This window comes from Trichosurus vulpecula, chromosome 4 (assembly GCF_011100635.1).
Source record: "Trichosurus vulpecula isolate mTriVul1 chromosome 4, mTriVul1.pri, whole genome shotgun sequence".
NCBI lineage: Eukaryota > Metazoa > Chordata > Mammalia > Diprotodontia > Phalangeridae > Trichosurus > Trichosurus vulpecula.
The window spans coordinates 425265889-425293398 of NC_050576.1; the positions used below are offsets into that span (position 1 = coordinate 425265889).

The window sequence follows — 27510 nt, forward strand, 5'->3', positions numbered from 1 at the left end:
CTGGGATTTTTCCCAGTGGTATTACTAATAGATGGATAGTTGGCATTGCTTTATAGCCCCTGAACAACTAAACTGTTGTCTAAACTGAAGGAAGTAAAATGCTCACCCACATGCTAAAGATAAGAAGACAACACTGTGTGTCACTATAGAAGCTACAACTCAACCTGTTTAAGCAAGAGGTTGACTTTGGAAAATAGGTAGACAAGAGTAATCCCTAGACTTTGCTAACATCCACATCCAGAGAAAGAACTATGGAGTCTAAATGCAAAGCAAAGCAGACTATTTTCTTTTCTGTTTTGTTTCTTTTCTATCTCATTGTTCCTCCCATTCATTCTAATTCTTCTATGCAACATGACTAATGTGAAAACATGTTTAATAGGCATGTATATGTAGAGCTATATCAGATTGCATGCTGTCTTGGGGAGAGGGGGGGAAAATTTAAAGCTTATGGAAGTGAATGGTGAAAACTAAAAATAAACTTAAAACACTTGTTGGATGGGATTATTTATCACAGTCAATCATATTTATAATGCCTAGCCTTTGCCATAAGTGTGTATGCAAGGCAACAATAAGTTTTGGCTGAATGAACCGAATCTGATGATCAATGATGCTAGCTCTCTGGTTTCCTTCTTATCCCATCTGAGCTGAATAAGGAGCAAGACACCGTGTGTAGGAGAGTTTTGTGCTTGAGGAGCAATTTGGGATAAATTGAGGAAAATGTGAAGATGAACATACTCTTGGTCCCAGCTTCTGTGAGAGAATGTTGAAAGAAAAGGAACAAGGTCAAGGAGGATGAATGAGGATAAAATTATAAGGAATTGAAGACAGACTCAGGAGAAGGGAAACATGAAGGAAGTTGCAAGGCTGAGTAAGAAAGACAGATGGAACAAACTAAATAATAAAACAAATTGGTAGAGTGGATTGGTTGGTGGGATAAGTTGGCGAAATGGGGAATTGGTGTAATGGAGAAGGGAAGAGTGTGGGGCTATGGAATAGTTGATACTAAAGAAAGGAAGGTTATTAAGAGGTAACAAAACACTATAAAGTCAAGTCCTTAGGGGTACACTATAAATACCCCAAAGTAGTGAAAGAACTCCACAAGTCTAAAAAAAATCACAATTGGGATGGGGAACAGAATAGAATTCTGCAGTGACTTGCACTAATTGTGCAAATGTTTGCATTTCTGTCACAGTCAATTGACTGATGTGCTCCAAGTATAGAATGGTCTTCCTTCTTGAAGAATAGATGAAAGGACCTGGGAAATGCCTCTCTATATTCAAGGCCATTAGGGTCATTTAAGTGTTCCTAAAAGAAGTGAAAGCAGAGCTTCAGTGGGGAAAAAATGGGGGATTTGAGGTAGAGGACAGGAGACTAGACCCTAGCTAAGAAGATGGAAGATGAATGAGTACTACAGATTACAGGAACAAAAGGAAAAAGGGAACTGTAGATTTACAGCTAAATAACAGATTTAAGGCTCTTCCTGAAGAGAAGGAAGTTCCAAAGAGGAAGCAGTTGCTTGTCCTCCAAGGAATCACAGGAGAACCACCAAAACCATCAGAGGAGAAATCCTCCAATTAGAGTCGGAGGAAGAAATGAAGAGCAGGACAGTGACTGATGATTCCCTGTGTAGGGACACTGCGGCAGTTATTTGCTCACATGCTAACAATAATAGAGAAGTCTCTTGTATTACAGTGGCATATATCTAATATTTATCAGAATGGAAGTCTGTAATGCAATTTAGTGTTTCACATAGGCACAAATAATATTGCCAGAAGGTGCCTAAAAAGTATTGTAAAAGATTATGAGGTTTTGAGTAAGAAACTAAAGATAATATAGGCATAGGTTGTTTTTTTTCTCACTGTTGATTACTGATGGCAAATGGTAAAAAAGAAAAAGCAATTTGGGAAGTAAACAGTTGACTAAAATAGTGGTGTCTGAGAATGGGATTTGTACCATGACTGTACCATGACTTAAATCCAATGATTAGATGGGGATGAACTAAACTTAATAAAAGCAGGTAAGAATGAATGGTTAGTTGGGCATATGCAAACTTAATCAAAAGGACTTTTAAAAAGGATGGGAAAGGGAAGAAACTGCCTAGTTTTAGGTGATTTTCTAACCATGGATAGCTAGAATGAAGAAAGAATAGCAGATGAGACACTCAGAAATCACAGGAGATAAAATCCAAGAAAGGAGCCAATAGTAAACTCAATAGCCTCAACAACCTATAAATACTCAAAATTTAAGCAAGAAGCAAGAAGAACTAGTTGTCCTCACATAAGGTAGCAAATTTGACCTGAAGCATCACTGAGATTGATGGAATAAAATCCAATATTGGAATATGGCCCAAGATGGGTGTATCTTATTTACAAGAAACAGGACAGGTAAAGGAGAAGAAGAATGGAGTAGAAAAGCAGTGCATATTAATAAGTTATTCTCATGTGAGGAAATCCAGGAATCGGAATAAATAAGAGTAGTGGAAAACATCTGGACAAAGTTCAATGGAAGAAGAAATACAAGCAATTTTGTATGCCACAGACCACCTAAACAGAAAGAAATAGATGAGTTCAGGAAACAGATCATAGACCTTGCATGGAGAAGTGATCTTTTTGGAACTCTCTCTCTGCCAAAAGGATAACAGCTCATGACATCCTGATTTGCATTAATAATTTTATCCTTAAAAAATTGGAACTAAGAGGAAATTCTATATCAGATCTAATTCTCACTAACTGGGAAGAGCTGGTTGCTGGGGTAGAAATGGCAGGATCTTTGGAGGAAGTAACCACTCCTTCTTAGAGGTTGTGATTGAAGAGAACAAAAGTTGAGTGTAGTTTGACAGGTACCCTAGGTCTCAGGAAGTGTAGGGGAAGGAAAAGTAGGACTCCATTCTGCAGGGGAAGTTAGCCCAAGAAGAATGAAAAATTCTGAAGACCAAGGGAAACGATCCCAATGAGGAAGAAAAACGGAATTGTCTGAAGAGTAAGCTGCAGCTGCACAAGGAACTGACCACCCAACTTATATTTTTTAAAAGATAGAAATTGAAGATGGAAGCACAGGCAGGCAAAAGAAGATGAATAAAAGAGTGGCACAGTCCTATAAAAATAGTGTCAGGAATACTAAAGTCGAGAATACGCTGAGGCTGATAAAGGGATCTATGGACACCTAAAAGGGAGTTCAGGAAGAGATAGGACTGCTGCTGGGGGTGGAGTGAGCATAACTGGTTGTCCAGAATGACCCGTGGACTGGAAATTACAGGCCAATAGCTGATAGAGAGCTGATATAGGGAGCCAATATCCAAAGTAAGTAAGTAAGATGATAAGAAGAGAACCCTCAGTCATCTTTGATAGATTTAAGTCACCTAGTCCAGATAAACTGCATCCTTCGATGCTTAAAGAATGGCTAAATGTGAGAGGCAAGCAAGCCACTGTCAGTAACAGCTGAAAAGCCATTGAAATTAGGAGAGGTAATTCAGATGTGGACAAAAAAGGGAAGAGAATAAAGTCTAAAAATATAGGCCAGTAAGTCTGAATTCTTGGGAAAATTCTAGAATGGGTCATTTTAAAAACCAGTCAGTGAACATATAGAAAAGTAGAGATTACAAAGAGAAAGCATGACTTCATCAAGCAATAAGTCATGCTAGGCCAGGGGTGGGGAACCTGAAGCCTCGAGTCCATACATGGCCTTCTAAATCCTAGTTCTTTTAACTGAGTCCAAGTTTTACAGAACAAATCCTTTTATTGTTCTGTGAAGCCTGGATTCAGTCAAAGAGTTGCATTTGAAGACCTAGAGGGCCATATGTGGCCCTAAGGTCACAGATTCCTACCCCTGTGCTAGATTAACCTTACTTTCTCCCTCCCCCCACAGGATTACTAAATTTGTGGGTGAGAGGAATGCCTAAACATAGTTTGCATAGATTTTTTTAACAAAACATTTGATAAGGTAGTTCAAACTATTCCTGTGGAGAAGATGGAGAAATGTGGACATAACTGCTTAAATGGACAAATTCATAGGGGTCATTCCATTAATGGTTTAATTTCATTATGGCAGGAAATCTCCAGGGCCAGAGTGCCCTAGGGATCTATGTTGCTTAACACTTTTTATCAATGACTTGGATAAAGGCACAGAGGGCATGCTCATCAAACTTAATGACACAAGGCTAGGAGATATTGTAGCTAACAAGCTGGATGACAGAATCAGTATACAAAAATATGGCATCCTTCTTAGGACTCACCAGCAGGGTCATAACTAAGCTTTAGTGGACACCCAAGGACAGCCACCCCAGATTGTTGCTCAGATGCTACTTGAAGAAGCTTCTGTGTGATAGCAGTCCTAGAGCAAGAGCATCGGATCGAATCTAATTAGATGAAATTTCATACTAGCGGAGGACTTATACTTGGGTTCAAAAAACCAACTTTAAAAGTACATATGGGAGAAGATGGTTAGAGAGCAGTTTGTCTCAAAGAGGTCTGAGGGTTTTTTTTGGACTGCAAACTCAATCAATACCAGTCAGCAGTGTGGGGTAGGCTGGGGCAGAGTCTGGATACCAGAGATGATAAAAAGGGGGATTCGTTGGGCATGGGTTGAACCAACAGTGCTAAATTCTGTGATTCTCTATGAATTATAGAGTAACCTGACTTGCCCATACCAGGATCTGCTCCAGAAGGTGTTCGTGGCCACTCAAGCAGTAAAAACAGGCCATCTTCCACGCCTGGGTTGTATTAGGATTGGAGAACAGAGTTAGCATTGCCTTCTCAGGATCCAGATGTTCAGGTGGAACTAGAAATCAACAACACAGCAGGAGTTACACTGAGGAAAAACCAGTATCTCAGCTCCTATGATCAACTCCATTTTTAAATAACTGATGCAAGAGTTTATAACTTCACAACTTTCAATAACTTTCCCATTTCTCTACTCTGAAAAAAACCCCTTCTTTCTTATTGCTAATAACTTATCATGTAGCTTTGGCAAAATAATACCCAAGACTCCCTTATCCCCATTACTACCTAGTTTTTCTTACCAGATTTCCTAGACTACATGGAGGGTGTGGACCCAAAAGAAGTTAACATACCAGAATTTAGCAAAGAGAAGGCTTTGATCCCTGGATACAGACAGGGTGGAGAAGAGAAAAAACTTACCTTTTCCCAACGTTTTAGAGGCCAATGGCTTTTCCTTCACCTGTTCTGCGTAGATATCGCCATATACAGCAACCAGGCTCCAGCTACGTCTCCTTATCATGCACCCCAAGAGTTGCTCCTCTTGCAGGAGACCACCTTCAGTTTCACAAGCTCTAAGGAGCTCATCACACAGGAGATGCTATTCAACCCCAAGTGGTTCTGCAGGGCAGCGTAGCATACGCAGAGTTCCATAGATGGCATCAGCTACCCCAGAGGGGATAGGGCTGGGACCCTTTAGAGACTTCAGTGCTTTCTGAATAAAGTCAATCAATGGTTTGTGCAAAGGCCAGCCACAGGCTCCTATGCCATTGTCCTCTCCAAGCAAGAGATCCAGCAGGGCCTGTGCCTGTGGGGGTGCCTGCCACAGGAGGTCCCAGAGGGTGGAAACAGCTTTTGTGCTGAGCTGGTGAGCCCAATTCTCGCCCTTCCTAATGCTGTCAGTCAAAGGCCCTATATCATCTTGTGGTATGGACTCATACAGCTCCTGTGGGAAGAGTAGTTGGTCAGAAATGCCTAAAAAGCTACCACTTTTGTGCTTTCTTATGTTTCCTTCATGACCAATATAGAATTTGTTACCAAAACCTGTTCTTTCCTTCACAATGGAGTCATCCCTTCCTCTCCATTCGCACAGTCATCAGGGCCTCATCACTTCATTATGCCAACAACCTCCCAGCTGCCTTAACTGCTTCTAGTCTTTTCCCAACCCAACATACCCTACATATTTGAGATAAGGACTGGCCGCACGATTTCATTCCCATAGCACCCCTTCTTTCTATAAACAAAGAGCACTTAAAATTAGTATCATACGGTTTAGCACCTAATTGCTCCATTGTCTTGTCTCTCCAAACCGACTTAGTTCCTTGGGGATAGTGACCATGTTTTCTATTTTTCTTGTATGTTTCATAGTTTAGTATGGTGCAAAGCACACAGTAGGTCAATAATAGCTTTTATAGACTCAGGAATGGCTCACGGGACTGTGGTGCCCCTACTCATATAATGTGACAACCTATTTCCCTTTCTCTTCTAACAACCAGTCTAACCAATCTATAAGCAGTAGAGAAAGTAGGTAAAATAAGCAGCTATAAGCTCTGGAAGGATGCCTAGAATGCTTTGACAGCTATGTCTCAACCTCCAGTAGAACTGAAGGTCCCTGAAGGGCAGAGAATGTTTCCTTCTTGTTCTAGCATCCCCAGGACCTACCAAGGTACCCTGCATGCAACAGGTGATTAATAAATATTTGCTAAATTAAAGGAAACCTAGACTGGCATGGGAGGGTAAAGAATACTGTGTAGCCACTATCTTGAAAGGCAGCCTCTCTTAGAAGCACCTTAGCAAGGGGAACAACTTTAATAACTTAGAATAACCTGGGGAAAGAAACGTGTAATACAAGCTTTCTTCCTAGTCTTTTCCTCAGAGAGGCTCACCTTAAGGATGTCTTCTGGAATGTTATTTTGTAGATCTTCTGATAGCAAAAGAAACTCTGTCCTTCTCCGTAAAGTAGACAGGGGAAACTTCTGGAAGAATTGGAAAGAAGAACCACAGAGGCTAAAGTCCAAGTTGAGGGCAAACAAATTATAGGCACATTTCTCACCTGGGCTAGCCTATGACTTGAGGTTGTCCTGAAATAAAGTACACTTAATGCAGTGAAATCAGAACTGTAGGCACACCAATTACAATGATATTAAGAAAAAAATGGGAAAAGAAAGGAAAACAGGGCTAAAAGTGACAGAACTGTGGACAGACCTGGAAGGAGACAAATAACAAAAGCAACTTGTGTGCTTATTTGTTAATTATTTAAGTTCTGTATATTCCAAAAGTCAACTAAATTCTACGCACCACACGACCCAATAATGCCACTACTCAGCCTATACTCGGAAAATATCAAAGACAAAGGAAAAAGATCCATGTTGTTGTAGTAACAATCTTGCTAGCAGCTGCTGTGGGTGTGTAAGATCCACCAACAACCAGCGCCCAGAAAGCTGCCCACATAGGTTCTTTGATCTGCTTTACTAAAGAAAGTAACTTTAAGGGGTTAACAATCTCAGTTTAATCAAACATACAAATATCATTCACAGTTCAGGGGGAAAAGATCAGCGCCCGAACTTCAGAGCAAATACAAACAAATTACAAACATCAACAGACAGACCTTATCTGATTCAAATCACAATACATAGCTACCAGTACCAACATCTGGGTTGCAAAGCTGGAGGGCAGTTTGCAGCTTGCCCAGAGTCTCAACACTCCTTCCCTGAATGTGGGCCCAAAATCAAATGCCAAGCTATTCTCAATCATACCCAGTTTGGAGCCCTGAGGGCTCTGACTTCACCCAGGCTGGGTCTGGGAAAGTTCTCCATCCCCAGTATCACATCATATACAAATCAAAGACTCCCAGTTGTCTCTGTGCTAAGAAATAACCAAGACAAAAAGATCCCACTTTATCTGCCCCATTCAAACAAAGGCCAGAATCATTAAAGGCACTTAAGAAAAGCAAAAAGTCCCACCTTAATTACTATTACAGTTGTACAAAAATATTAATATCATAACTTTTCAGGATACTATAGCTGCAGCACAAAACTTGAAAATAAAGACATACCCATTACCTGAAAAACAGCTAAACAGGTTGTGGCAGGGCAGATGGGCATAGCCAGATCTCATGGTAACTCAGCAGAGGTCCAGTAAAGTTAGACCATCCCCATACCATAAAGGTGAGGCCCAATACAATTGTGAATTCTCTGCCTGGAGTCTTCCCACATGGTTAATAAATCCCCGCTTCCCTCTTACTCTCTCAGTCCCAGTGATACTGAATTTCTCTCTGAAAGAAAATTACACCATTCCCTCTCCTTCTGTCTTCATCTCAAAGCCCCTTGACATCCTCCCCCCATTCTCTCCTCCTTCATCCCAATCTCTTCTTGCCCTTGTCAAGGCTCTCCCCGCTATGTGTACTCCTGATAGAAAGCAGAGAATGTTTTGTCTTTATATTAATATCCCCAGACCCTAGCATAGTGCCTGGCATGTAGTAGATACTTAAAAAATGCTTGTTGATTAACTCATCTCACCCCCTAATGTCCTCTCCATCATATCGTGCTATCATTCCTTCTCTTTCTCTAATATTCCTTCTCTATGTGATACTCATTCCTTCCTCGCTGCTTTCAAACATACCTATCAAACACCCCATCCTTTCTCATCTCTACCTCCTGGCTTCCTCAAAGTCCTAACTAAAATTTTGCCTTCAACAGGAAGCCTTTTTAAGCCCTTCTTCATTCTAGGGCCTTCCCTCTTTTATTTTTATTTATCCTGTGCATAGCTTGTTAGTAGGTATTTGTTTGCTTGTTATCTCCCTTATTAGAGTATGAGGTCATCGAGGGCGAGAACTGTCTTTTGCCCCTTTTTGTATCCCCAGCATTAGCACAGCGCCTGGCACATGGTAGGTCCTTAATAAATGGTTATGGATTTCCTGGATTCCTGTAGTAGCTTCCTATTTGGTCTCCCTGCCTTGAGTCTCTCCCCTCTTCAGTCCACTCTCCACACAGCTGTCAAATTGGTCTTCCCTAAGTGCTGCCATTGTTACCCTTCTCAAACTCCAGCGGCTTTGTGTTGCTTCCAGGCTCAAATATAAACTCCTTTGTTTGGCATTTAAAGTCCTTTATAATCTGACCCCAACCTACAGTTCCTGTCCTTCTAGGAACACCGCAGCCCTTCCAGACTGGCCTTCTTAATGTTCTTCCTATATAACCGTGCATCTCTCACCTTGGCACTGGCTATCTCCCATGCCTGGAATAGTTTTCCCTCCTCTTCACCTTCATTTTGGGGAGTCTCTAGTTTCCTACAGGGCTTAAGTGAAGTGCTATTGTCTATATGAAGGCTTTTCTGAATGTGGTATCTCCTAGCTAGACTGTAAGGCACATGGCGGGGTGGGGGGCAAAAAAAGTTTCGACTTCAGTCAGTGTATACTGAGATACCAGCACAGTGCCTGGCATAGAGAGACGCATAACAAATGTTTGTTAATTGATTCACAATAAAAGGGCAGCCAATCTTATGCCCAAGTCCCCACTTTACCTCTAACTTGAGCAGATGAGACAAAAGGTCATAGTAATCAGCTTTAAACATTTCAGATGGCCCCTTTTATGCTGGAATTTCTGTGCTGATCATGATGAGAAGTGGATATGTGAATTATTCTCCAAGAACATAGAAGGCTTAAGGCAGTGCTGTATACTCATTTTTTAGTATTCTAGAATGGGTGATTTTATATTAAGTTGTGAGAGGCAATGTGAAATAGCATCAGAATCATCTGAGTTCAAGTTCTAAATCTGACATACTAGCTCTATAGCCCCAGCTAAGTTCCTTCATTTCTCAGTACCTCAGGAAATTCTCTGAATGTACAAGTTATCAAGAAGTTATTAAGGTCTTCCACCTTGGCAGAAGTTCCTCACTACCTACTGTCTCCTTCAGTGAAACCAGAGGTCCAGTTAAAAAAATAAAAAAAGAGTCTCATCTTCTCATTTCACAATTACATTTAGCTTAGAGGCATAGTTCCTAAACCTTTAAATTCACAACCTTTTTCAGTTCAAAAATTAATCTCCTTATCCCCATGGACCAACTGGAACAATCTATGGTCTGAGGTGGCCCGTGGAACCATAAAAAACAATGCTATATCTCAAAACCCTGAGGACATCTATCATAGTTCTTTTAAATAACAAACAAGGTGAAGGGAATCCCAACCTAAAGTAGGAAGCACCTGCCAACATCAGGATGGATGCTAGATTTACCTACTTTCCATTCAAAATACATAATCCTGTTTCTTTGTTGTTGTTGTTAAATATATCATTTAAAACTTAATACTGAACATGACTAAAACCAATTGTACTTGGTTAGCAATTAAAGTATTCAGGCACTGTCAAAAATGCCCACCAAAATTCTTTGTATATTCATTTTCATTTACTTAGCTTACTTGATCATAGTTAATGCATAGCCTTTCTTCTAGTTTAAAGTTTTTTCTATTTGCATTATTTCATAAGGGTTTTGCCAGATTTATTTGGCTTTAAAATTCTGATCTTAATGCCAAATAAGTTGACCATTTGCATATGCAAATAACAAAAAATAGCACAAGAAGCTGTAAGTCTGTATTATGACCAACTTACTTCAGTTTTCAAGTGTATAATTCATTCAACATATTTTCAAAACTGTCTTGCTAATCTGTTTCCTACTGAAATTTTATTCTCTCCTATGCATCTTTTAAAAATACTACAAGGACCTTCTTTTATTACTTTTGTTTTTCTTTCATTCTGGTAACCCCATCACTGTCCCCCTTTTTGGCATCACTCCACCCCTCCCCCAAGAAAGAAAGGAAAAAAAAACTTTAATTAGATATGCATAGTCAAGCAAACCAAATCTCCACATTGGACACATCTGAAAATGAACATTTAATTCTGTACTAGGTTTATCATCTGTCTGCCAAGAGGTAGGTAGAATGTCATCACTGGTCATTTGGAATCTTGGTTTTTGTCACTGCATCAATCAGAGTTCTTAATCTTGATGATTTTCAAAGTTGTTTTTCTTTATGGTGTTGTTACTATACACATTACTCTCTAAATTCTGCTCACTTCACCCTGTATTAGCTGCTTCAAGTCTTCCTAGATGTGTCTGAAACCATCCTTTTCATTATTGTTTATGGCGCAGTAATATTCCACTACATTCATTACCACAATTTGTCCAACTATTCCCCATATGACTCTTTTTGAACGTGTGGGTTCCTTTCCTCTTTCTTTGATGTCTTTGGGGTATAGGCTTAATAGGGGTTATCACTGAATGAAGGGATATATGCACAGCTTAAGTCATACTGGGGAATGATTCTAAATTGCTTTCCAGAATGGATGAACCAACTTACAACTCTACCCATAATGCACAGGGTGCCCGTATTCTTGGCCATCCCTTCAACAAATGTTATTTTTCTTTTTTGTCAACTTTGCCAATCTGAAAGGTACGAGGTGGAACTTCAGAGTTGTTTTAATTTGTATTTTTATTATTAATTGGGAGCATTTTTTCACAAGGATTTTGATAGCTTGAATTTATTCCTTTGAGAATTGCCTGCTCATATTCTTTTACCATTTCTCTACTGGGGAATGACTCTTAAATATTTGAATCAGTTTCTTATATATGTTGGATATTAGATCTTGTCCAGAAAAATTTGTTGCAAAGCAATTTTCTTTATATCCTTCTTTATATACTTGTCAGTCTCAATGACATTAAATTTAAATGTCTGTTGAATAAATGGCATTCCATCCTGTTAATTTAATACAAATTATTTAATCAGCTTCCTATTTAAGGACAGTTAGGTTACTTCAGGTTTATTACAACTGCATTACAAACTTCTATGATAATCTTGGAATGGGTAATTTTTTAAATTTCAATACCTCCAGAGTATATTTCCAGAAATGAACTTGCTTGGTCAAAGGGGATGAATATTGCTGTAGCTTTTACTGTATACTGCTCAATTATGGCCTTTTCCTCCACAGCCCTGCCAATACTAAGCTCCACCGCCTTTCATTATTTTCACAAGTCTGATGGGTATGAAGGGGTACTTCAAAGTTATTTTAATACACATCTCTTTGATTATTAGGGAAGTTGAAGGTTTTTGAAGTGATTATTAACAATTTTTTTTCTTTGAAAATGATCTTATTCTTATCCCTTGGTCATTTACCTGCTGTGGAATTAAAGTTACCACAGCACATTATGAACAGCTCCCTAGATATTTAAAATGTCAAGTTTTTTATCCATCCCATTTGCTATAAATATTTCCCCTAATGTATTATCTTTCACTATTTTAATGTAGTCAAGCATATAGATTTGTCCCTAATGATCCCTTCTATTTGTGGCACAGAAAAATATTTACTCTCTTTTTACAAAAGAGATAACTATTCCAGTTTTTCAAACTTTTTATATGGGCAATTTGTAATTTTTACTATATTAATTTGGCCTATTTTATTAATACCAAATGTCTCTCCAATTATTTAGGTCCTCCTCTATTTTGGTCACTCTAGTTTTATAGCCCTTATACAGGGATCTTAAGTATTCTAGGTAGGTCAATTCCTACATATTTGATGGGCTTCCTTTCATCATAAATGAGATTTCTGCTTTATCCCTTCTTGATCTTTATAACTAGTGAATAAGAATGCAGATGATATTGGCAGACTGATTTTATGTCCTGCAAATCTGCTAAACTTATGTATTGTTTCCATTAATATTTTTGATGAGATAATTCCTTATATTGTTATGACATTTTCATTAATTTGTGTGTCAAGGTCTTTTCAGGAGGGAGTAAAGCGGGAAAGGACTATGATAGTTGAAGGAAGAGGATTCATGTAGGAAGATAGAGGCTTGTATAGCTGCCTGGGTCTGTGAGAAATAATTAAGTTACCCAGACAGCATATTCTTAATTGAAAGGAACAGGTTAGGGCTTCCATTTAGAATTCTAAAGCCAAGCTGACTAACATTGATTTTATTCATTATGTGACAATCATTATCCACAGATTCATAAGCAGATTTCATATTCATATTTTTCTTCAACTGTCAAGAATTTATGTACTTTATCTAAAACACAGATGCCAACCATCTTAAGTACAAGATCCACCCTGAAAATAATACCTAGAAAAATCACAACAAAATGAAAGGGAGAAAAGCAAAAATGGAATAAAGAAAAAGAGAAGAAGGTTACACACTAATCTGAAAATCAAAAAGGAAACTTTTAGCAGAAGTTAGGAGGTTTAGAAAGGGAACCACAGCAAGCAGTTTAAAAGATAGCAAGACTTTTTTGTCTGGTTTTGAAGCACCTTGAGAAGGAAAGTCAGAGGTTAATGCTGCAGGTTCCATGTGGGTTTTAGGGTAAGTTTAATCAGCTCCCAGAGGACTCATCACATCTTTGAAGCTGTTTTAAAAAACAGAGTTACTGTGGTTTTAAGGGGCAAAAGTATTTACTTTAATCTTGGAAAAACCAAGACAAAAGTTATGCTTAGCCTGTGCGGTGAAAATGAAGGAAAAGGACCAGGCAGGGTGACTGGATAATGAAATCCCCTGGTGCAAGAAAATTCCTGATCCAGTTGAGCAAGCGTTCGTAAAGCAAGCAAATGAGAGGTGAAAGTTCACCTGGTTCAAGAAATTCAATGTTTAAGACAGAAAGATCCCTAAGTGGGAACAATAAACTTTTCCTCTTCAGAAACTGTTAAACATTTTATTTCAAACTCCTTCCATAAGTCTAAAAATAAACTATAATCCCTGTTCATGCAGGCACTCTGCTTCTCATGTCTCCCTTTTCTTGCTTGATTTTGGTCATTATGTTGTGCATTAGTGCTTTCCCCAGAAAGATGGCAAAGAGTAAGAGGTCAATTTAAGTTGACCATCTTGGTTGCTTTTTGGCATCTCTGCTGAAAAGATTTGGTCTCTGGTGACAATAAAAACAGAATAAAAAGCAATTTGGAATGAAGAAAGGAACGGTCTGATGAGAAGACTTGGTACATAAATGTAGGCTTACAAAAAACTTTTAATGTACACCGTAATTTAAGTAAAAGCCAACAAATATTAATCAATATTGCCTCAGAGTAATGCTAAGAAATGTTTTGACTGATTTAGTATGCAAACTTTCTAAAGGGAAGGAAAAAAAATGTTCTAATAATTAAATTTTTAAAAGCCCTATTTGTACCCTTAATAGGATTAATATTCTTTTAATTATGCATGCCTGTGCGTGCCTGTGCATGTGCATGCGTGTGAGAAAAGTTGCATCCTAACCCATATGTATTACAACGAGGTTTTAAAAATATTTCTGAACTTCAATTATTTACATATTTGCCCACTACCATGACATAATCAACAACTGATTGTAGTTTAACTGTATTATTAATATTATGACCTTTTTTCTCTCGTCTTCTTCATATCCATAGTGGTGTTCAACAGTTGTCCACACTCACACAGCCTGTAAGAAGCTCTATTCAAAGAAGCACTGTTACGTAAGTTTTGGTAAATCTCAGATGAAAAGAAATCACCAACATAGAAAACATAGGATCCACCAAGAGGATTCCACTACTAACAGTTCATTCTCAATCTCCATCTCAGAGGCTCGTTTCAATTGTAAAGAAGATCCTTACCAGGTTCCATTCTAGCCATTTTTCTAGTACCAGAAGCCAAATCCAGGCCAATCTTTGGGGACTGTTGTACTGCCCACACCTGAAAAGGCAAGAAGAAATAGAGCTGTTCAGGGTTTCACAACAGTTTATTTTGACTTCTCTGTGACTCCATTTCTGTCGAACCTGAAAAGGCAAGATGATTTCAACAAGCAACAAGCAGCCAAAAGTCTAGAAATTTTTACTTAGGAACAGCATGGTGATAAGATTTAAGGTGATAAGCTTATCCTGGTGGTATGAAGAAGTCCAAAATGAGAATAGCCTTGAGGGAAATTCAGGTAATGTCTGAACATCTAAAGATTAGGACTCAAAGTACTGCATGAGCAGTAAATTGCTAGAACCCCAGCCCCCTATACATGCAACACCCAAGATTTATCTTTTTTTCCTTTCTGCAGCATGACCTTGGGATCTAAATTTCTTGTAACTTGGGAGTCATAAGACTTCGTTTTAAGTGCTAGCATTGACATATTAGCCAAATGTTTCACAATTTAGTGAATCTAAGTTTCCTCATTTTAAAAATGAAAAGAACCTACTTTACATGGTTAAGTAAATTCAACAAATGTTTATTATGTACAGGATATTGCACAAGCCAGGAGAGTGGATAAAACATTTAGATAAGACATCATCCCTGCCTTCGTAGTGTAGGTCCTATGGAGTCTAGGGATAAGATATACATACATGTAATACAAAATATTACATGGTTAAGTGCATCAAAGTGGTTCAAAGTGCTATGTGACAGGAAGAGGGATGGGCAGCAACAAATACTTCATGGAGGTAGAAGAATATGAGTTAGGTTTTTAAAGAATGGGAAGAAATTCAAAAGATGAGAAAGGCTAGGGAGGACATTCCAGGAACAGAGGAAAACATGAACAAGGTGACAGTAGGAGGGAAATGGGTATATTCTGGAGAGGGAAAGTTTGCCTGAGGCCTAGAGTATACAGAAGGTCATAATATGAGACAATGCAGGGATACACCTCAGCACCCACCTTATTCTGGTAGGCCTTGAATGCCAGCGAAGGCGGTAAGAACTCTAGTTGATGGGCAGTAAGAAGCTGTTAAAGATTTCTGAGCAGAGAAGTGACCTAACCAGACCTAGGTTTGGTAATGAAGGATGGGTTGGAAAGAGGAGTGGGAAGTTAAGTTAATGTGATAGTCCAGGGGAGGTGATGATGAGGTCCTATACTAGCAGGTGAAGAGGTGAAAGGTTGAAAGGTGCTCAACACCCCAAAATATTGACGCACCAGGTCCTGCCGAAAGAATTCGACTCAAGCCTTCTTAGCCAAAGAAAAAGACAAAGTTTATTAGGGACCAGCTACACTGGCCAGATCCTCCAGCAGCCCCGCCATAGGCTAGACTCCTAAAGAATCTGAGTGCCTTGTTGAAGCCAGATGGGATTTAAATACATAAAAGATTGTGGGAAAGATTGAGGGGTTGTCTGGGGTGACTGGTGGGGGGCTGTTGGGATGGTTCTGAGGGGAAGTCCAAGAAAGATAAGGTGGAGTCAGAGTCCAGGATCCAAGAGAATGGGATCAAGGGCAGGAAGTTCCTGAAGGAATATCAAGGTTGGGAAATAACTGAAGGCATGCATGTCTAAAGTAACAATAGAGGGAGAGATTTGGGCCTAATAAGAATGCCAGGCTATAGCCTCAGGCTAAAACCGAATCAAGCAGGGAAGAGTCAAGGAGAATTCCTAAAGACAAATGGGCTTTTTTGGGGTTAGGAAGAAAAGGTCTCTGGGCCTGTACCCCATCAAGAGGGCTACATGCAAAAGATAATCTGAGGTAAAACTACTGGGACTTGGTAAATGATTTGAAATGAGAAGTGATGGAGAAGTAACAGTCAAAGATAAGAGGAAGGTTTTGCTGGGTGGCTGGTGCTACCATTGAGTAGAGGTGGTCACTCACGCAGCATCAATAAAATGATTGCAGTAAGACAGGGGATCATCAAGCCTTACAATCTGCCCTGCTGCTAAGCCCTAGGAACTTGTGGGCTTTGCTATTGTGTGGGATGGATTTTACGAATCCAAAAATTAACAACAGAGGCTCAAGGTGAAAGTAGAAAGGAAAATTTATTACGATCCCGGGAAAGGGCCACTCGGACACCGAAGGTCTCTCAGTGTCAGAGCGCACTGGACACAGAAAATTGGGGTGTTTATATAGGCCCCTAACCGCAATTCCCCCTCCCAACCTCCTTCCTCTCAGCTTGCAGACATAAGCTTTGAGGGTACAATCTAGACGCGATAAATCTACCCAGGGGCAAACAGTATAGTTATTTTTACAAGCAGGCCACAGTCATAAACTTCCCACCATTCTTGCTTCATTCTACTATCAGTCTCAAGGTAGTAAATCTGTCTTAAATGACAATGACGATTAAACAAACAGTTCGGTTATCGGTGACAGGCAGGAATTAGTTGTTAGTTACCTAATCTTGCACATCTATATTGCACCTGGCTTTTCGGCTTTCCATCCATTCTTCCCCAAACAGAGGTTCTCTTATCTTGGGGTCAATGTACAGGGGTGAGTATCCTGTGTCTTATGCTTATCCTCAGAGAATTTTATGGTTGCTGACTTATTCACCTCAACCCTTCTTTCTTCCAGGCCTCTTGCCATTAGGTAAATACACAGGACCTGTTCTTAACCTCGGGGGGGGGGGGGGGGGGGGGGGGCCTTACGGTCACTAGCTAAGCTTGTGGAAAGGAAAATATCTAAGTCTATTCTACTTATTTTATTTTATTTAATTCTTTCCCCTTTTATGAGAGGTCTTCACTCGTCCCACACACTATCTACCACAGAACTAAATTTATTCCTATAAATGTAATCTTCCCCAATGAGAAATGTAATTCTGTGAGCAGAGGACAACCTTGATTTTGTCTCCGTACCCCCAATGCTTAGCACAGCTCTTAGCACATAGTAACTACTTATAGATATTTTTTTCATTTTCATTCTTTCATTTACCGTATGATTGAAAAAAACAACTTGGTGAATTTTGCAATTAGGAAGTCAGAGGTGACCTTGGAACAGCAGTTTTAGAAGTGTTTTGGAGGTAAAAGTTCAAATGATCAAGGCTGAGGATAGAATATGTGGTGACAAAGTGAAGGCACCTGGCATCAACAACTCTTTTCGAGAATTTTAGCAGCAAAGGAGAGGAAAGCGATATAACAGATGGGGCAGAGTGGTCAAAAGAACAATTCTTTAGAACTGAAGAGACTAAAGTATGTTTGTTGGCAGACAGGAAGGAACCAGTAGGGAGAAAACTGAAGATACATCAGAGGGAATGACTGCAGAAGTGAGGTCCTAGAAAGAGCGGGAGCAGGAGGCAATGGGATGGAGTAGGAGGATTAACAAAATCTCCTCTTCCAAGGTCAGAAGAAAGAAAGAGATGGTAGGTGACGATGCTGAGAAGTTCTGAGGAATGAAGGAGGGCTGAGTTGTAATACAAGGAAAATTAGGAACCCCTGAGTAACCCCTAGCTACTGACAAGCCCCCCCAGAAAGAATGGACTCAGATATCTTTAGTATTTAGCAAACCCCCTGGGACTCCATGGCTCCTTCCTGGAATGTCAATAGATAGGACCATCCCCACTGAGAGATAACCTGGCAGATCCTGTCTAGCAGATATCCCTGAGACTCCTTGGTTCCTTCCTGGAATGTCAATAGATAGGCCCATCCCACTGAGAGATAACTTGATAGACCCTTCCTGGGAGATATCCCTGGGACTCTGTGACTCCACCAAGGAATGTAAATGAGATTATCCCACTAGTATGATAACCTGACTGAATCTTTTGATCAACCAGGACCTTTGTTCCTCTTCCCCCTTACTCTGTACCCCCATATCCTATATAAGCCAAGCCATCACCCCAACACATTTGCCATTGATTTGTGGTGCCGTACCCCGATGGCCGCCGGCTAATAAATTCTCTACTTAAAACTTATACTCTGTGGTGTGTCTCGCTCGCTTCTGGTACAACATTTTGGAGGCCCCAGCGAGATGAGGCAGTATTTCGTGTTATCGCCCTGGAGACACACACAGAATTCCGGACCTCAACAGGGAGTCTCTGCCCCCGATCCACCTTCTCTCACTTCAGAGGGCCGGCTCCTGGGGATTTCTTTTCCTAGGACTCTGATATGGAGTGATGGTCTCGGAGAATGGGCTCTTTGCTGACCTGTCCCTTTTCGGCCTACGGAGAATTCTGGTTTGTAGACCTCTAGAGGTAAGGTTTTTCTGGTTTGGGGCTAGCCATTTGGATCTCTGATACCATGCTAAACCCTGACGAGGCTGTGGTACAGAGCTAGGAAGCTGGCACGCCACCCTTCCTATTGGGGTGTGGGAAGATTGGGGGTCGTATCCTTGAGGAGGAAATCTTTCCCCTGAGAGGACTTGTTTAGCCTTCAATCAGCTCATGCCATTTGGTTTTCTGTTTTGTGTTTTGGGTGTGGAGAGATTGGGGGTCGTATCCTTGAGGAGGAAATCTTTCCTCTGAGAGGACTTGTTTAGCCTTCGATTTCACCCACACTGTGTGGTTCTCTGTTTCGTGCTGAGGTGTGAGAAAGATTGGGGGTCGTATCTTTGAGGAGGAAATCTTTCCTCTGAGGGGACCTGTTTAGCCTTCAATTCGATCCACACCGTGAACTTTGTTGTGTTTTGAGTTCGTCTCTGTTCGCGTGTCTGTGTTAATTGTGAAATGTCTATGTTTTGTTGAAAAAAAAAAAGAAAAAAATCTGAAACATAGGCAGCCAGAGATATCAGGCTGTCACTAGGGAAACAGACTCCCTTCCTTGTGGGTCCCGTTTGGCCAGCGTGGAACTATGGGGAATGGGTTAAAATTTGGCAAATTCTGGGTTTTAAATTGTTAAAAGTTTGGAAATTGGTTAGTTGAATTTGGGAAGAAAGAACTCCTGAAATTGTAAATCCATTCTAGAAGCTCACTCTTGCTGAAAAACACCTCCTCCCAATGAATGCCTTCTGGCTAAAACCTCCGTTAAAGTCTTCAGCGGGACTCTCGCATTTGTCTTAGTCCCGGATTCCCTTAGATTCAAGTACAAAAGAGGTTTTTGGGAGTGAGCAAGGGGTGAAGTTTACCTGAATTACAATCATTGAGATCTTTTCACTAGGGCTGCAGTAAAAGTTAGAGCACTTAAATCAAACTCCTCTCCTCCCAGATCGGATTAGAAGAGAATGCAGGAGAACTGTAGGGAAAAACTTAAATCGCCCTCCCCACCGGGCAATGAGGAGAGGGACAGAAATTCACAGACTGACAGTCAGTCCTGTGCCCCTGAGTACCTTTGTAGCCCGTCCTTGTGGTAAAATTTAAAAAGTAAAATTTGTGAAAGAGAGAAATAGAAAACCTGTATAAGGAATTTAGGGGGTGGTAGAGTAGCAGCTTGAGATTACCTGTCTAGTCAGGAGTCCATGTGCTCCTCTTGGCTGCCATGTGCTGCTCCTGGCCTCACCCTTCCCCCACCCTCCACATTGAAAGGTTATCAGAGCTGAGCTAAAAGGAAACTTGTAAAGAAATAGGGCTGGTTAGTTAGTGCTTGGAAGGGTAGGCTCCTTGCCCTCAAGGGGCTGCCAGGCCCCACCTAGGGAGGAGCCCTTTAGAAAACTAAAAGGGATTTTTTTCCTGCTCTTATCTTCCTTGGGAGTCTGAAAAAAATTCTTTTAGGCATTTTTGTATAAGATGAAGCTTGGAAAAAGTGGGTGCAAAATTAAGTTTCTCTTTCTTTCATAAGTTCATTCACGGCCAGGCAAAAGTTCCTATACCTGGGCCAGAGGTAGTGGTGCTGAAGAATATACAGCTAAATAAAGTGTATTTGGGATGTTAATGTATTAATATATGTGATACATGTATTTATATATTAATACATTAATATATAATACCAAAAGTAACAAGCTGAATAATTTCTACATGTGTATCTGGAAATGCAATAGATGTCATCTGAAAATTATTGTTTGTGTATTTCTAAACTTGCATTGTGTTCCCAAAATTCTCTTAGATTGTGAAATTTGAGAAGACCATTGTGTGGTTAGAAATGATATTATAGCAATTTTAATCTGATTTTGATATATGTGAATTGGGTTTTTAAAGGGATGTGATAAAATTTGGAACTGTCATATGTGGTTATAACAAGTAAATAATTAATAATACTGATATTTAACCATGAGAACAGACTTTCTGTGTGAAAAAGTTTTCTATTATGAGAATATATCTGGTGATTTAAAGCTATAGTTTCAAATAATGATATGAAAGATTCTCTGTGCAAGGAGATTTAGAAATGTGATCACCTAAATTGATGAAAGGGTTGTTTCAAGTTTTAAAATGCATAATTATGTTTAGGGCACTGGTACATTTCTAAATTGTGTAATTTGACAAACAGATGTATCAGCAATATTGAAAAAATGTGGTAATCTTTTATAATGCAGAGAGTATTGGGCCTTAGAAGTTAAAATGTTACCACTAGTGGTTATGAATCAGATTTGATTTGCTTATCCAACTCAGTTATGATCACTAGATTGGTAATTAATTGGAATCTGTTTCAGGTCTTAGATACATGATAATTGCTTGTGGTATACTTATTTCTAAGTTAGTTATTATATACAAATTGGTTAACATCGCATTACCTGTGCTGTTAGAGAATAATTTCTCTTATAATCTGGATGTTGTTAGATTAAGAATCGTAGTTAATTAAGAAATTGAGGTTATTTCCTGAAACAAGAACTTTTGAAACCATCTAGTCATGAATTCTTATCAATCTTGTGTGGTTTTCTGTGTAGAGGAATTCTTATGAAAAAAGCTTTTTTAAGTCCTGGTAAACCTTATTATTGTGATAAGGCTAATTAATTGAGTATGTAATTTATAGAAATTAAGTGTCCTCCCATTATAACACTTTTTGATTAAGGAACTTTGTAATGTCTAGGAATTCTGTGCAATATTGAGAATGAGGACATTTGGCACCAACTTAGTTAATGAATTCCAGCATTTAAAGGTTATTTTGCTTTAAGAAGGGAAAATACTTTTGAAAAAAAAAGTTCTGTAAAATCTTTTTGTATAATTTTAGAAGGCCTGCTGAATTTCCACCTGTAAGCCAATTGGTTGCAGTTCAAACCTATTGTGAGTTCTCAGAGTTTCTGGGTGAGAACCTTATTAGAATTATTAGAATTAATGCTTATCTATAGAAGCCTTGAGAGGGAGGTTGAAGGCCCATTTGATGCCTTATTCAAGTTTTTTTTGAGTAAGGAGGTTCCAAAGGACAGTCTAAATTCCTTACTCCTCCCTGCCCTTAGTTTAGATAAGAAGAAAAGAATTTCACCTTAGCCCACCTGTCAGAAGGGAAGGAAAAGAGAGGATGGTAGGGGTCAAGAAGCCTCCAACCTGGCTTCTTTTAAAAAAACTGATAAGATTAGACTAAGACTTGAGATGGGTTTGGCCTGGTAGTTTAATTAGTGAAGTCTGCCAACTGATGGAGAAGAACCCACCCTTAGGGGGAGATGAGATGGCAGATCTTTTTAATAAGTGTTCCCTTTTTTTTAGAATGAGTTATCACGAAAAACAAATCCCCTTTTTTTTGTGTCTTTGTGTGTTTAAGAAGCTGGAATGGGATTCCAGTATACACAGTTATGACAATGAAAGTACTAACTTATGAGTTGTTTTGTCTTATGGTTGAAATGTAAAGAAGTCTTAGTACTAGGTTTGAAAGATTTGGAAAGGTGAATTAAGGTTGAGGGAAAATAGGAAAGGGAGATAAGAAAGTTTGGGGACAAATGGGAGCTAGCTAAGCCTCTCCTGTCCCGAGAATGATAGTTTCAGATGGTCAAAGTAAGTTGGAGATGAGTGTGAGGAAGTTTTTAGAAGATGGAAAAGTTATGTAGCTTGATTTGATAATTATTAGCTCAATAAAATTTGGGCAGTCTTATCTGAAGGATATTTATTTGCTATTTAAGATTTTATGGGACTACAATTTAATATTGTCTTAAGCTCTGATTACAGGACTAGGTCACATGAAGCCAGTAAATGGCATGGCAGGCATTACAAGCTGAGAATATTTTAGGTGGGTCTGCCTGGGAGCAGTCGTGAAGACGACCTTGGACACAGCCTAGGTAGGATCTTCCTGACTTTATTTCCCAACTCTGCTATTTCCTTTCTGAAAAGGAAAGTCCCCACCTGGTTACTCCTAAGCCCTGCTTTCAGCACCTGGTGACTATAAGATTGGCTATCAGATATGACTCGTGCCTGGAATCAAACAGAGCTAAGGAAGTAAGTTCTTTCCTTCTGTTAAGATATATGACATAGTCCCTCATTTCTTTCATAGCAAATTTTTATTAACAAGAAGTTTTGTAAGCACTATGCTAAATCTGTTAGGTAATAGATAGATGAATATTGAAATATCTCTTGAGTTATTATAATAGGATATAGGTATGAATAGCTTACAATTTTAACCTATGTTCATGACCAAATAAAACATTGAAATAATATAGGGATAACATCCTCCAAAAAGGGAAAATGATTAGGCAAAGCAAATAAGGCAAAGATGTAATGTGATCAATGTCTAATAAAAGGAAGGGATAGCGAATTTTGGAAAAGGCAATTGATTGATTCCCCTAAGAATTATGTACAGATGTGTATGATTGGCTCAAAAAATTTATCAATTCTGGAAATTTGAGCTGTTAAGTGTGTTTTGGTAATAAGATCTTAAATTTGGATGCTAATACAAGAAAATTGTATAAGATAGTGGTACAAGTGAAAATATATCCCCTTTGTAAAGTATCTGTAAGTTATAGTAAGTTAAAATTGTCTGAGAATTTCTAGATCTGAACCAGAGAAGCAGAACTCTCTTTTACTATCAAGGGACCCGATAACTACAATCAGGCATCTGGGATTTTAAAATACTGCTTTAAATGAACATTGTGAGGAGTGGACATCTGGGCCTATAGAAGACCTCGTCCTGCGGTTCCAAGAGCCTGAGAGGGACAGCACCAGACGCGGATGGCTTTCTCATAGGATCCGGAACCAGAACCTGAGCAAAGACCTGCTTTTTTTTCCATTCTGCATCCTTGTGTTCCCAAGACTGTTTTTCCTGAACTTTTATTATGTTTCCTCTGCTTACTTACAATTAGTTTACAATTTCTGCCCATCCCTGGGGATGTCCAAATACAGAAAAGGGAAAACCTGACTCCACCTAGACAGGGATTTTAAAACTTCACCCTGTGGAAAATAGAGTCTTTTCTATACCTTTAATTGGTCTTTAGGCAAAACTTTCAGTTTGCCTTTGACCAAAAAGGGGGAAATGTGGGATGTTTTATACCATTTTTTTAAATTTCTGGAGTGCAGTACCTGGGGAGGCTCCTTGGACTCTCCTTGAGTCTTCCAACTAGGTCTGGCCTTCCCCTGGGGCCAACAACCTAGCGTTCCTTTTATTGTCACCCCTGCTTTGCGTTTTTGGTTGGCCTCCTAATTTTATTGCTGTGCCCCATCAGGTCGTTCCTTTTTTCAAGGATTTGAAATTCCCATGAAGAAAAAAAGTGGGGAATGTAATACAAGGAAAATTAGGAACCCCTGAGTAACCCCTAGCTACTGACAAGCCCCCCCAGAAAGAATGGACTCAGATATCTTTAGTATTTAGCAAACCCCCTGGGACTCCATGGCTCCTTCCTGGAATGTCAATAGATAGGACCATTCCCACTGAGAGATAACCTGGCAGATCCTGTCTAGCAGATATCCCTGAGACTCCTTGGTTCCTTCCTGGAATGTCAATAGATAGGCCCATCCCACTGAGAGATAACTTGATAGACCCTTCCTGGGAGATATCCCTGGGACTCTGTGACTCCACCAAGGAATGTAAATGAGATTATCCCACTAGTATGATAACCTGACTGAATCTTTTGATCAACCAGGATCCTTTGTTCAACCTTTGTTCCTCTTCCCCCCTACTCTGTACCCCCATATCCTATATAAGCCAAGCCATCACCCCAACACATTTGCCATTGATTTGTGGTGCCGTACCCCAATGGCTGCCGGCTAATAAATTCTCTACTTAAAACTTATACTCTGTGGTGTGTCTCGCTCGCTTCTGGTACAATAGAGTGACAAGAAGATGGCCTGGATCTTCTTGGCGAAGGCTAAACCTTTCTCTCTTTTGCTGATGAAAGCGTTCAGCTGCACCCCACAAGTTATAATAAGTTGTCTCCTTGTTGTCATTAGGTCAAATCCATCTGCTGTGAGAGAGTAGTGTATGACTATGTCCTTGAGTAGAATGAGCTTGGAAGTCAATAATAGAACAGAGGGAATTGAGAGTGGTGATGAATTGTGTGAAGAGGTCAGGTCCTTCAACACGTACACCAGTCTTCATGGATGATGACAAAGGATGGCACATAAAAGAGGATGAACCACCAACTTCAGCAAAATAACTGAGGAAGTTAGCAATGACCGTGTTGTTGTTCAGTTACATCCAACTCTTTGTGACCCTGTTTAGGGTTTTCTTGGCAAAGACACAAAGATACCAGGGTGGTTTACCATTTCCTTTTCCAGCTCATTTTACAGATGAGGAAACTGAGGTAAATGGGGTTAGGTGACTTTCCCAGGGTCACACAGCTACTAAGTATCTGAAACCAGCTTTGAACGCAGGAAGATGTCTCCCTGACTCTAGGCCTCACACTTCCCAAGGTGCCACCTAGGAAACACCTAGAGATCAGTAAAGGACAGCAATGAGAATGAGGATAGGCAGGTATAGATGGACTGCATAGGCTTCTAAAGGGAAAAAGGGAGGGAACATACTTAGAGAAAATACCCTGACGCAATGAGGAAGAAAGAATGTGGCCTCCAAGGGATGTGGTTTCAAAGAACACAGTAATTTCAGGGACAGGCCAGGCTGAATTTAAGGGAGAAGGGGGAAAAGTGTTAATTTTAAAATTTTGAGGAAGTAGGGGAGTTTGTTGAGAATGGTGAGGTCTAAGCTGTGGTTGAATGGGAGGTCAAGAAACCAAGATGAGCAAGTTAAAGTTAGGATGGATAGATAAGGGAAGAATTTAGGATAAAGAAGACTTGAATCTGTAGGTACTTAGCAAGGAACCATTAGAGGTGGTTTGCTATAGAAATCTCCAGAAGAAATTAAATTTGCTAAGTAGAACTGTGCTAAATAAAGTGCTTGGAGTACCTATTAAATTCAAGCTATTATTGTTACTCAATCAGTTCAGGAGTACTGAACTAATGGCCCTTTAATCTCCCCTTTCATCTGCAAATCCCCCAAGCCAAGCCTTTAGTAAGGTGCAAATTTCTTAAGGAGAGGAACTGTCTTTGTTTTCCTAGCACCTAGCCCAGTGTTTCCAAAAGTGGGAACTTAGGGCTTGTGGAACTTTTGCTTCCTTAAATCATGCATTTATTTTGAGGTATATTGTTTCTTCAGATCATTTTCCTCCTTTTCTTTACATAAAAAGAAAAAGATATGGGAGTCTGACTTTTTCTTTTGGTAGCTGGCAACCCAAATCCAACAGCCCGCAGCTTAGAACAAAAACTGTAAGAAAAGCACTTATCTAAAACCCAAGGAAGAAAGGAATCCATTAAGTTTTGCTTCTCTGTTAAGCTGAGGTACAAAAGGTGGAATATAAAAAACAAAAGACTGAATAATATATCCAGCATCTTTAGCAACAGCTGGAATTCTCTTTCATTATTTTGCTTAAGATGCAACAAAATCTTCAACCCCATATGGATACAGGATTTATATTTTTGAAGGAATGAAAGAAAATACAGTCTAGCATGTTGTTATCTATCCCCTCTCAAAGAGACTAATTGTAAAGAAGATAAAGATTGTCTCAGGGGTACTTCCCTGGACAGGCTCTGTACCAAGTTTTATATGATGTCATAAGCTATTGCTTATAAATTAATATTTACCTGATAAAAAGAGTCTTGGAAAGAATTTGGACTTACGATTTTTCAGTGATACAAGGCAGGCAGCAGATCTCAAACTTTTTTGTCTTGGTACTTCTTTATACTCTTAAAAATTATTGAGGACTCCCTAAAAAGTTTTTGTTCATGTAGTTTATATCTACGTGTTGAGGTTTAGGGGTGCTCAGGCCCCCAAAATACCTACATGTTGGGTCCTGTCCAAATTAATTCAACCCAAGCCTTCTTTCAGCCAAAGTAAAACTAAGTTTATTAAAGATTCGCCCTATGTGGACTCTTAAGGAGCCTGAGCATAGGTATCAGTAATGCCAGCTGGGCATACTGAATCTGGGGTAGATTGAATCTGAACACCTTCATGGAGGCAAGATGGATCTTCTATACAGAAAGACTGTGGGAGGGATCCAGGATGGCCAAGAAGTCTGGGGTGATCGGAGGAGGATGTTGATCAGACTGGGGCGACTAGAGGTCAGACTCCAGGAACCAAGAGAATGGGATTAAGAGTGGGAAGTAACTGAAGGCTACCTGCAGATAACAGACAATGGAAGGCTAGGCTAGTTTATTAAGGGTAATTTATTTGGATTTAGATATTTGAATAGAAACAAAGGTGGGAAGAGGCAATCAGGAGGTAACTGACAATTGAGGGCCAGGCTAGGTTAAGGGTCAAAAAGAGTCGGGCTTAGTGATAATGCAAGGTTTATGGCCTCAGGCTAACCCAGATCAAGTGGGAAGATTGAAGGAGAGTTCCAGGGGGTTTCCACCCCCTATACCCCATCATATAATGTCTCAGTAATACAATGAAAATAGTTTTAACTTTGTGGACCCCCCCCCTGTTGCCAAGGACTATCCATTTTACTTTGGAAATATCTCTTGTATATGCCCTCTTTTCTCCACTGACAGTATCTTGCTACAAGTGCCTCACTCTTTCACTTTTGTCAGAGTCCTCTGGTTGGTCTCTTTGACACGAGTCTCTCCCAACTCTAGTCTATCTTCTACTACACTGTCACAGTGGTCTTTGTAAAACACAGGTATGACCATATTACCCCTGCAGGATCAAATATAAAATCCTGTTTTGCATCCAAAGCCCTTCATAAGTTGGTCTCCACTTATGTTTACAGTCTTCGTACACCTTACACACTTCTTCCTTCTACATGCTCTGTGATCCAGTGACACTGGCCTGCTTGTTGTCCTTATACATGACTTTCCACCTCCTGACTGGGCATTTTTACTGGCTGTCTCCCATGCCTGGCTTCTCTGACTTCCTTTAAGTCTCAGCT

General features: G+C 39.7%; 1 pseudogene; it reads right to left on the reverse strand.

Annotated features, from left to right (window-relative positions):
• The window catches only part of LOC118847370, a 53516-nt pseudogene that overhangs the window by 24236 nt on the left and 1770 nt on the right, over positions 1–27510 (reverse strand).